Source organism: Tenrec ecaudatus, chromosome 13, assembly GCF_050624435.1.
Source record: "Tenrec ecaudatus isolate mTenEca1 chromosome 13, mTenEca1.hap1, whole genome shotgun sequence".
NCBI classification, from domain to species: domain Eukaryota; kingdom Metazoa; phylum Chordata; class Mammalia; order Afrosoricida; family Tenrecidae; genus Tenrec; species Tenrec ecaudatus.
In genome coordinates this window covers 104,046,381-104,054,125 of record NC_134542.1, presented here as the reverse complement: position 1 = coordinate 104,054,125, position 7,745 = coordinate 104,046,381, and the positions used below count along the sequence as shown (strand labels likewise).

At 42.8% G+C, this 7,745-nt stretch overlaps 1 pseudogene; it reads right to left on the bottom strand.

Annotated features, from left to right (window-relative positions):
- Positions 1-298: 298 nt before the first annotated feature.
- LOC142424925 (large ribosomal subunit protein P1 pseudogene) lies at positions 299-643 on the bottom strand (annotated as a pseudogene).
- Positions 644-7,745: the final 7,102 nt, after the last annotated feature.

Below are 7,745 nucleotides of genomic sequence, written 5' to 3'. Positions count from 1 at the left end.
ATATGAGTAATTGATAGTCTGTTCCACAGTCAGCCCTGGGCTGTTTTTAGTTACTGATTCTGAGCTTCTCCAGTCTCATCCCACAGATGTGGTCGATTCGATTTCAGATGGAGTCCTTGTATATAGTTGCCTTTTGTGTTGAACAAGGTGTTTCCTATAAATAAGGGCTGGTTTTGCAAAATTCTATGAAGTGATCTCCAGATTCATTTCTGTCACCAAGACAATATTTTCCAACTATTGTTCCTTTCTCTGTCTTCCGAGTTCATTTTGTTTTATTGAACATGTTACAAAAGTGGGTTTAGTCAAAAAGACCAAAGTCCATGTTATCATCAGATTCCTCAGACTCTTCTTCCTCAAATACCACTTTCTTCTACTCAGCCGGGGTGGCAGCAGTAGAGGGTGCGTGGCCTCCGGCTGGTGCAGCACCAGTAGCTGGGGCAGGGCCACCAGCCCCTATGTTACAGATGAGGCTCCCGATGTTGACCTTGGCCAGCGCCTTAACAAAGAGGCCAGGTCAGAGGGGCCCCATGTGGGCACCGGCGGCCTCAATGAGGGCGTTGATCTTGTCCTCCTGGATGGCCGCCTCGTCTTAGTGCAGGATGAGGGCTGAGTAGATGCAGGTGATTTCACAGGTGGTGGTCATGGTGCGGGATTGCTGGGATGACTGGTGCTGGGTGTGGTGCTAGTCGCCGGATGAAGCGAGAGCCTTACCCCAACTCTGCCTTACCTTCCTCGGAAGAACCGAGTACCTTAGTGGCAGCTGAGGAAAGCTGTCTCCAACTGTTGTATTTCAATTACCAATAACTATCAATGCAGTTTTAAAATTTCAGACTGATGTCATTGGTAGAATTCTTCAATTTCTTCATGGCTAGCTTTTGTGGAAGATTTGAATAATAGTTGTATTGATTGGATTTTCTTGAAGGCAGGATATAACCTATAATAGACAGCATTGATATTTCATGATTGATTTTGAAATGCCCTTTTTGACAATCAATGCCATACCATTTTTCTTGATTTTAAAAATTCCAACCATAGTAGATCATATGATTTTCTTATTCAAGCCAAACCAAACTCACTGCTATTGATTTGGTGCCGACTACTTATAAGACAGGGTAGAACTGCCCTGTGAAGTTCCGAGACTGTAATTCTTTACAGGGAAGCGTCATCTTTGTCCTGGACCCAGTGAATTACTTTCAAAACACATTAATCAGGGGAAGGTGGAGGGGTGGGGGAAAGGAGCTGAAACCAAGGGCTCAATCGAAAGTAAATGTCTGGAGGAGAATGAAGGCAACATATGTACAAACATGCCTGATTCAATTGCTGTGTGGATTGTGATAAGAGTTGTATGAAACCCAATAAAATGATTTTAAAAAACACATTAATCAAGCCATTATATATTTAAAGAAAGAAATAAGACAATCCTACAATAATAGTTGGTGAATTTAATATGCCACTCTTGAGGAAGGACAGAACCCTTAGAAACAAACTCAACAGAGACATAGAAAAATTAAGCGACATAATTAATCAGCTTGAACTCTTAAACATATATCAAACACTCCATCCAACAGCAAAACAATGTACATTCTTTTCCAGGGCACAGGGAACATTTTCTAGATAGATAGATAGGCTACAAATTAAGCTTCAATAAATTTTAAAACATCGGCTGCAGGGAGCGGGCGGCGGGTGGCGGAGGGCGCTGATGCCACCTGGCCCCGGGGGCTGTCATCCACACCCCATGTGGGCTTCTTCTTAAGCCTCTCTAGTGCCCACCCCTACTCTCAGGCCCATGGAGCCGGCCCGAGACTGCCCACTGTTCGGGGGCGCTTTCTCCGCCATCCTCCCACCCGGAACCATTGATGTAAGCCCCGACAATGGTTCTTGCCATAGTCCTGAAAATGTGTCATCCCTGCCCTGGAGCCTGGGCGACTTTGAACAGCTTGTGACCAGTCTGACCCTTCATGATCCCAATATCTTTGGTCCCCAGTAAAGATGCTGAAGCAAGAAGCTGGAGTGTGTGCCATGCTGCTACTGTGGACCTGTGGGTCTACTTCTGCCAGGGGAAACATCAGACACCTCCACTTTGCAGAAATAAACTTGCTTTATAATAAAAAAAATTTTTTAAACATCAAGGTATTACAGGCTTCTTTTCAGATCAACTCTACAAAGTGAGAAATCAACAATAGGAAGATCATGGGGGAAATGAACACTACTCTCCTTTAAAACTACTGTATAATTAAAGAATTATGGAATAAAATGTAATGATTTAATAATTCCCAATAAAAACATTCAACAAAATAGGGGGAGAAGGGAAAATCTGCCACATGATACAGGGCAGATACTCAAAATCAGTGGGCAATAGCTTGCAATGTGGAGTGGGAACGAAAGCATTCCCTTTGGGAAACAGGAATCAGACAAGTATCCCTTTAGCATCACTTTCATTCAACCACAACAAAAAGATCAAAGGCATCGAAATGGGAAAAGAAGTAAAACTCTCTTTGCAGGTGATATGATTCTACACATAGAACACTTCAAAAACTCAACAAGAAAATAGAACTAATTGAAATATTCAGCAATGTGGGTAGAATATAAAAATCAATCTCATTCCTGCATACTAACTGTGTTTGTCCAGGTAGACCAGAAAAACAAATCCAGTGAGATTCATATGTATACAAGAGACAACGTTATATCAAAGAGCAATTGCATATTAAGAAAACATCCCCGCCCCGTTCAGATCAAGTCCATATGTCCAATATTAGCCCATATGTCTGATTCCAGTCTATAATTTCCTCTTCAGACTCACGCACCACATGCAATGACACCGAAAGCAGGAAGATCACAGGCCAGTGTGTGGAAAGTCTTGTGGATGCAGTGGTGGTAGAAGCATCTGAGCATTGGTGTGGCTCCCCACTTGGCTCCTCCAGCTCCAGGGCTCTGGTTCCATCAGGGGTCTCCTTGTGACTTGTCAACAGGAAGACAAACAGAGTGTCTGTGTATCTGGCCTCCTCTAAGCTATTTATCTCCTTTATGCCTCCAAATGGGGTCATCAACTGCGACCTTATTGACAGGCTAGACTTCACCCTTTCCAAGTTGACAGGAGATTATGTAACAGCCACTGACCTTTTGACTTTCACTTTGACCCCAGCCTTGTTCAGGTATCCTTCACCTGAGTGGTTCAATGTTAGAATTCTCACCTTCTAGGTAGGACCACAGTGTCCTGGTAGCACTTTAAAGTGATGGACTGAGAACCACCAAATCGACAGTTCTGACCACCAGCTGCTCCTCAAGCGAACGTTGAGGCTCTCTGCTCCCACAAAGATCTACAAAGCACTGGAAACCCTGCACAGGACTGCTGTGAGGTTTGGAGGACACCTGGATTTGGTTCCTGCCAATGCACTTCATGCACAGCCACCATCTATTTGTGTCTCAGTGGAGGCATGTGTATTGCTATATGCTGAACAGGTGTCAGTGAACTTCAAGACTAAGGCTAGATTAGAAAGAAAGGGCTGGTGTTCTACTTCTGAACATCAGCCAATGAAAAATCAACGGGTGACAATTTTCCAATCTGCAAACCCCATCATGAGGATGGTACAGGACCTAGTATCATGGGCACATCATGATTTAGGGGTTGACTTAATGACAACTAATAATAACATTCTCCTCCATATGTGTATCAGGGCAGGCTACCTCCAGCTCTTGTGTAGTTCCTCATCCCAGCCCTTGATGGGTGTTGTGGGACCTCATTTATCTCAAGGTGATCCCATTACTCTTGTCAATTACTAGCTCAGGAATCCAGAACTGAGCCAATCCATGCCTAGCATTTCCTAGCCCAAAGATTACTGAAGCTTGGGCATGTAGTTAAATGAAGGTCAATGGAATATGAGGGTGTTACGGTCTTCTGGGATGGTGATGTTCTAATTATTTTAAAAGCATATACCCAGAAGAGACCCACTCTCCTCTGAACAGTGTGTGAACCTTAAGTCTTGAGTTATTTCATTACAGGGAAAGAAACAACCCGAGAACAAATACAAGCCCCAGAGGATGGTACAACTAAGTAATCAAAGAGAAACCGAGCCAGAGTTGCTGGACTGAACTGATCCTGAAGCCTACATCTTCTATTAGAGTTTACTGTGCTTTGAGGAGGGGTGCACCTGAAAGCAGTCTGTAGCTGTGGGCCATAATGCAGGGTCTGCATTGGGTACTCCTTGGCAGATTAGCTTTGTGATACCCCAAAAGCCTGGGCCTGAGGCACGGGGGGCTCCTAGCCTCCAGAAGAAGCTTAGTCCTGGAGAAGAAGTGTAAGTTCCAGCCTTACAACAGAACGGGTTCTGAGGAGTGATTGTGCAATTAAAGTGAAAGAATAAAGGACAACAGACAAAGTGTGCAAGGGCTCACCTCTTCCATGGAGCCAGGGATGAGAGAGAGAAAATATTCTCCATGAGGTGTATATAATCTTAGGGCTAGCAAGCCTCATCAATCACATACATAACAAGGTGGACAGTGCCTTACCCTATAGGAACCCAGTCTCAGTACCAGGGACAGGCGGAGGGGAATTGACCACCTCTTGAGCAGGCAGAACAATACAAACACGTCTGCTCCTATAGATAAGGGCCTTTGGCCACATAGTGACCAGACATGTGGTTTTAAGAAGTGTTTTTGTAGTCGCACTATTATGGGGGTATTTTGGGGGAATGATCTTTAGTTAAGAGAATGTGATTGGGAATAATCTCCAACTCACAAATACAGAGATCTTCCTTCACCAGAGCCTTGGCCTTCCAAATTCTGTTATCGGTGTAGTGATTTTGTCTTTATACATTCCCTTCGTGGTCCTCAGTTTTGCACAGAGAAGCAGCTTGAGTCAATTCCTTCTGAGGGCCCTACCTGAGTACCCAAGTTCCTCCAGGCCCACTTACCTGGGACTCATCTTCATGCAAGCTTGGTACTGAGATTGGGCAGAATTCTCAGTCAGATGTAATTTCAACGTTTCAATTTTATTTATAATCATTTTATTAGGGGCTCACACAACTCTTATCATATTCCATACATACATCAATTGTGTAAAGCATATTTGTACATTCATTGCCCTCATCATTCTCAAAATATTTGTTTTCCACCTAAGCCCCTGGCATTAGGTCCTCATTGTTTCCCCTCCCTCCCCACTCCCCCCTCCTTCATGAGCCCTTGATAATTGATAAATTATTATTTTGTCATATCTTGCACTGTCCAACATCTCCCTTAACCCACTTTTCTGTTGTCTGTCCCCCAGGGAGGATGTTATATGTAGATCCTTGTGATCAGTTCCCTCTTTCCAACTCACTCTCCCTCTACCCTCCCCGTATCGCCCACTCACACCACAGGTCCTGAAGGTATCATCCGCCCTGGATTCCTATCTGTACCAGTGTACATCCTCTGGTCTAGCCAGATTTGTAAGGCAGAATTAGGATCCTGATAGTGGGGAGAGGGGGAGGAAGCATTTAGGAACATCGCGCACTAACTGGCTCTTCATCTCCCCGATCAATTTTCAATTTTAAACAAAATTTATTTTTCATCCAGTATCCTCTAATGTTCATGTCTTATATAGCCACCGTTAAAAATATCCAAACCAAGGAATTAACATTGATATAATAGTGTAAACTAATTTACTGATCTTATTTGAATTTTGCCAATTGCTGTATGAGTGTCCTTCCTCTGATGAAGAATCTCATGCTTCCATCATATCACCTTAGTCTCCTCCGATCTAGGAGAATGTCCTATTCTTACCTTGTCCTTTTTAACTGTGACACATTGCCCAGTTATTCTGTAGTATACTCCTCAATGTAGACTTGACTGAAGTGGGGCTGTGCCCTCTTGAATACCCCAAGTCAAGGTGTAGATTAAGATGGTGGATTTAATTAGTAGACATGTTAATTTTGACCTTTTGGATTAGTGGGGTTTCCTTGAGATTGTCCACTGTGAAGCCACTCTGATGGCGAATGTGTGTCATTTTGTATCATATTGGCGAGGCTATGATTCCTAGTAGTTTGGCAGACACTGAACTAGTTCTTCAAGGTTTAAATATCATCTCTTCTATGGTGTGACCAAATAATCCATTAAGAGAGGAGCTCCTGGCAGGGGCGGGAGGGGGCGGGGGGATGGCCTGCCTCCAGTCTATACATGGCTGTCTGGCAAAGTTCTCTCTCTCTTTTTCTCCCCTTCTCTTCACCTGACATACAGTTCTTGGCACCTAACCCTGAAGAAGTCTTCAGCTGCCTGACCGCAGGTGCTCCACTCACCAACCCTGCAGCCACATGAGCCAGCCTGCCACTTTACCCACAGATTTGGCTTCATTGGCCTTATGAGAACCTATGAAGAGACTTAGAACCTAGGCTAAGAGCTATTTCCTTGTAATTACTAAGCATCCTAATATGACTTTAGACTACCCTGTTCAGCCAGTAATTTTTAGTATCTGTATATGATTTTTGCCTGCATCAATTATTACCTTGGTATTTACTTAATGATATCTATTTCTGCCATTTCTTTCACAATGGCTGGAATTCTACTGTAAAGGAGCTGTATTTCCCCATTGACCTGTTATTTCAATGATTTTTACTTGCGTAGTCCATCATTTTTATATCCATATGGCTCTTATGTATTTCTCCTGTGGGTTATAACCTATTAAAAGGATCCCTGATGGCACTGTGACTAAGCACTCAGCAGCTAATCAAAAGGTCAGTGGTTCAAACTCACCAGATAGATACTCCCTAGGACAGAGATGTGGCAGTTTGCTTCCATAAAGATCAAAGCTTTGGAAACTCGATGGGACAGCTCTATCCTGCCCTCTAGAGTCACCAAGAGCTGCTTTAAGTATGAATTTCTGGACAGCAATTGGATTTCATATAGTTTTGGTTTAGCCTGTTACTATCATCATTTATTTTTGCACAAATTGTACCAAGTTTGGCTAATGGGAGTTCCTGCATGTTGGCTCCTATTTATTGGTACCTTGTCCCATTATTAACAGTATACATCTGTATGCATGTATTAGTGTATGTATATAATATATCGTGTTTTTGGTAAAGGCTTACATAGTAGTTTAGGTTCTCATTCAATAATTTCTACACCAGTTGTGTAGGAAGCATCCGGCTGATCAAGGTGTTTACTGATGGGTGGCTATCTAGTCCCCTGCGCCTCTGTGTCTCTGCAGACAAAAGCATTGCAAAATGACTGTTATTTGTGACTTTGCTGCTAAAAACATTGAGAGATAACTCAGTTATTTAAGATCTCTTTGAGGCTCTCTTGAATCCTGCATATCCCTGTGATTGTCTTTGAACCTAGTGCTTTTATTATTCTAAGGCTAAGAAACTGTGACTAGTTAAGTAACATTTGCATAGATAAGAGTTTAGGAATGTTTAAGTTCTTTGATGTTTGTTTTGTAACCAATTCCCTTGTGTAAGAAGAGTATAAATACCAAGCTTCAAATACACTCCAGACTTCAGCCCATCAGATTGGAGTCCTCCCGATCCCATGCTTTGTACATAGCTCTTTCTTTTCCTTTCATCTGCACGCCTCAGTTCGAACCCAGCTTGATGCGGGATAGCTGGTCAAATCCCCCCCGCAAAGTTGCTTGGTGACATTTGGTTATATTCTTCACAATGCATTAATATTCTCATTTCTGTTCTGTCCCATTTCCATTAATCTAGTTTCAATTGCCCTTACATTCTCATCTTTGTTGCAAAGTAATTGTTGATATTTTGGTATTATTTAGTTTGTTT